Below are 4,761 nucleotides of genomic sequence, written 5' to 3'. Positions count from 1 at the left end.
TCAAGGGCGGAGGAGCGGGATGTGGAAGAGATGCGGTGGAGGGCATCGTCGACCATGTCGGGGGGGAAATTGCGGTCCTTGAAGAAGGAGGTCATCTGGGATGTGCTTTTTTGGAACTGGTCCTCCTGGGAGCAGATGCGGCGGAGTCGAAGGAATTGGGAGAATGGGATGGCGTTTTTACAGGGGTCAGGGTGGGAGGAGGTGTAGTCCAGGTAGCTGTGGGAGTCGGTTGGTTTGTAGTAGATGTCCGTGTTGATTCGGTCACCTGAGATAGATTCTGTGTTGATTCGGTCGCCTGAGATAGAAATAGAAAGGTCGAGGAAGGGGAGGGAGGAATCTGAGACTGTCCAGGTGAATTTGAGGTCGGGGTGGAAGGTGTTGGTAAAGTGGATGAACTGTTCAACCTCCTCGTGGGAGCACGAGGCGGCGCCGATACAGTCATCGATTTAGCGGAGGAAAAGGTGGGGGGTGGGGCCAGTGTAGTTGTGGAAGATGGACTATTCCACATATCCAACGAAGAGGCAGGCATAGCTGGGGCCCATGCGGGTGCCCATGGCTAATCTCCAGCCTCTGCAGACCTCACTTTCTCCTGACAGTATCTGTGGCGAGTGAAACAAATTCAACATTTCACATCTGAAAGGACTCTTCCTCTGTATTTCTCCAACATTTTCATAGAATCCCTACCGTGTGGAAACAGGCCATTAGGCCCAACAAGTCCACAACACCCTCCAAAGAGTAATCCACCCAGACCCATCCCCCTAATGTTTGCATCTAACCTAAACAGCCCTGAACAGTATGGGCAAGTTAACACAGCCAATTTACCAAACCTGCACATCTTTGGACCGTGGGAGGAAACTGAAACATCCACGCAGACACAGGGAGAATGTACAAACTCCACACAGACAGTTGTCCAAGGCTGGAATCAAACCCAGGTCCCCAGTGCTGTGAGGCAGCAGTACTAACCATCGGGCCACCATGTTACCAACTCACTTTATTTTCTTTTGTCTGTTGATCACACCTGCCTAATGCCTGGGATAAAATCGTGATGCAAGTCTCTGTTTTGTGAATGGCATTCCCTTGACCAACTTTTGTTTTGTTGGAACAGCTGGTTACTGTGGGATGAAGGGTTATCTACCACTGCCCTCTTGTGGATGCAGAGAGTAGTCTCCTATTTGAAAACTGCAACAGAGAGTATCGCACTTGTACAGCAAATGGTGTTTTAGATATTTCCCAACTTGTTCAGAGATATTGTTAAAGATCTTTGTAGGAAGTGGGATTGAAAAGTGGATTTTGTGATTCGGAGGTAGGGACATTACCACTGTGCCACAAGGGCCCCACAAATAGTGATTCATACTGACAGCAAGGGCCACCAGTGCAGAAGTGAGAATTAATAAAGTATTTTGCTCACGTTAAAAATCCTGTGTCAATATAGCACTGAGATTGTGATATTGTCAAATTCAGTTTCGGATCACCAGTTGTTTGTTGGAATTGATGACAGAGAAGTTGCAATCTATAATCGAGCCAGTTGATCAATCAGCCATGTACCCTGACTCTCACCAGGAATTCTGGTTAGGTCAGTGGCTAGCTAGCCAGCTGGCTTGTGATACTACCAGTGTGGGTTCAATTCCTAATGCCCTTTATGAAAGGAAACAGGCAATCTTACCTGGTCTGATATCCATGCAACACTCAACTGCCCTCTGGGCAATTGGTCGAGATTATTTTGAAGAACTCTCCTGCTGCTTGAAGCATGGTGAACCTCAGATAAAACCATCATCAGTCATTGATTTCTAAGTGAGAACAACCCTCTGGTCAGCTATAACAATGGTGACTTCACCTTTATAAATGAACTATCATGTTTCTATATATCTTTGCCCTCTTTTCTTTCATATATCTGAATCATGAATACATGCAGTTTGCCCTTCAAGCAAATGCTAAGAACGAAAAATTCAGGGTACTGGAACTGACCTGAGGAGTGAAATATGAAATTTCTACCCATCTCTCACAGCACATTTAATGGTTATGGAGTACTCCAAGAAGATACACTCCTGGAAATGAGCTGTTGTTAGTTGTGGGTAAGTGTAGTAGGCTACTTGCTCAAGGTAGGGTACAGCCCGAAGTGACGGGCCACAAATGAGTTCATCTGTTTAACGGGACTGGGGAAGAATATTGACCAGAGCTGGAAATGTGTTGCTGGAAAAGCGCAGCAGGTCAGGCAGCATCCAGGGAACAGGAGAATCGACGTTTCGGGCATTAGCCCTTCAGAAGGGCTTATGTCCGAAACGTCGATTCTCCTGTTCCCTGGATGCTGCCTGACCTGCTGCGCTTTTCCAGCAACACATTTCCAGCTCTGATCTCCAGCATCTGCAGACCTCACTTTCTCCTCAAAGAATATTGACCAAGGCACTGGAAGCACTCCCCAGGGATTAGCCAGTGGATGGTTTGCACCTGAACAGGCAGACACTGTTTAGTTTGACATCTAAGTCAAAACATACATTCCTTCTCAACCACACAGTCAAGAGTTTGATATAGTCCATAAAAATAATTATATTTTGGTGCTGTTAATTTGTACCAGTTTTACAAGTTGCCTTAGGGCACCTCTCTTACAATATTTTTGTGTACATGGAGTGCAGAAATAGCGGGAATCCACATAATTAATTCCTTGCTATCATTAGGCACCCACGCATTAACTTGTTCTTATGATGCACACCCAGCATCAGGAACATGTAATAATACACCCTCTTCTCAATGGGTAATTGCTGAAAATTTAAAGTATGATTCATGTCGTAAATAAGAAAACAATGGTCTTGCATTTATGAAGTACCTTTAATGTTTCTGTGATGTCTCCACATGCTTTACAGCCAATAAATGACTATTTCCAAAGTTGTTATGAGCAAAGTTCCACAGCAAATTTGTTCACAGCAAACAAGTTCTGATCCATAATGGGACAAATGACCAGTTATTCTGATTTCAGTCGTGTAGGTTATGGGGCAATTTAACCCAGGACATCAGCTTATCCAGTGGTATTATTGTTAGACTATTAGTCCAGAGACCCAGGTCATGTTCTCGGGTCCTGAGCTCAAATCCTACCATAGCGGATAGTGCAATTTGAGTTCAATAAATATTAGGAATTAGGAGTCTAATGATGACCATAAAACCATTGTGAGGACAAACCCATCTGATTCACTAATGCCCTTTACGAAAGGAAACTGTCAAACCTGTCTGGCCTACATACACCTACAACTCTCTGGGCAATTAGGGATGGGTAATAAATACTGGCTTGGGCAGTGATGCCCACATCCATGAATTTTTTTTTAAAAAGCTATAGTTCAGTTTCTATGTTCCCCATCAAAGTACGCTCCTGAATTCCTCTGTGACTTCATACTCTGGGGAGCTGGCATATGAACACACCCACCATTGCCCAGTGACTTGCCATATGCTGATCTTGACTCCATACAACATTCTAGACTATGCCAGTGTCTAAGTGGGTGGCCACCTCAAATGACAGGGTGTCTTTGCCAGTGTAGTTGCTCCATGTCTCTCCTCATGCCAGGGCTGGATGGGCACGAGTTCTTGGGGGTCTGAAAATAAAAAAGCTCAGGGAAGTTGGGGATGGTGAGTGAGGGGGGGGGGGGGGGTGTTGGCGTGGAGTGTTGCAGAACAGAAAGGAAGGAGTTCATTTGAGACCATCTGCCCTTTGCTCATCCTGGCAGGCAGCATGGTGAGGGTGCGCCAGGAGTCAGGAAAGGGGCAGTGAGCAGAGATTTCCCATCATCCTTAACGTCACCCCCAACGCTCTGGGCTTAGCTGCAGGTGGTATCACAATGCAGTCAATCTCTGTAAGAACGTGCACATCCTGGTCGCCCACTCATTCTGCTCTTTCCCTTTTGTTGCTTGCCATCTCATCCTGCAAAAGAGGAGGCAGAATGTCAGTGATGGTATCCGACTGTGTTCGGGCATTGTGGCTGTCCTAGTTGAATAGGCGCGAGAGGCAAGCAGAGATGGGAGTGAGGTAGGTAGCATTGGTAAATGTGTGAGGGTGAGGTGGAGTACTGATTGCCTCTGGCTTACTGATAAGGTTGTGGTGCTTTGAGCCGAGTGAGAGATCACTGCTTGCCAGGTTGGAGAGATGTAGTGAAGATCCATTCACTGGCCATGGCCACCTATGTATTAGGCTTCTTGAAGTCAGACTCTGGGCACTGATTTCCCTGATCACCTGCTCCCAAATCCTTCCAACGGTCATCTGGGAGAAGCATGGTGTCTCTCTCTTCCTGTCCACCTCCAGTATAAAGGCCCCGGGCTTGACAACTCTGGACCTTGCTTAGAAAGGCAAGAATAATATTCAACAGCAGTCTTCTGTGATACCTTGAGGAGGGGCAGGCTACCTTTAAGAACTGAGGGATAGGGTCACCACATGCTGTTCATCTCCCTCAGGAAAACAAAGTGACAAAACCAAGCATCTGGCCTACTGGACTCTACAAAAACGCACAAAGACAGAGTCATAGAGGTCCACATCATGGAAAGAGGCCCTTCAGCCCAACTCACCCATGCTGCCCAGTAACAGATTGTGAATTGTGCTCCCCGACCAAAATACCTTGTGGACCACATTGGATTTCGTCACATGCTCAGTATACCTTTAAGACATATGTGTTCATTACTGCATCATAGTATGTGGAGATAAGGCTTTCATACTCCATCTTACCTTCGGACTACTTGAAGCATGACATGCTACTTGAAGCATGCTGTTTTGTTGCAATCTAATGT

The sequence above is a fragment of the Chiloscyllium plagiosum genome, chromosome 24, assembly GCF_004010195.1.
Source record: "Chiloscyllium plagiosum isolate BGI_BamShark_2017 chromosome 24, ASM401019v2, whole genome shotgun sequence".
NCBI lineage: Eukaryota > Metazoa > Chordata > Chondrichthyes > Orectolobiformes > Hemiscylliidae > Chiloscyllium > Chiloscyllium plagiosum.
Note: the sequence above shows the minus strand (reverse complement) of the source record.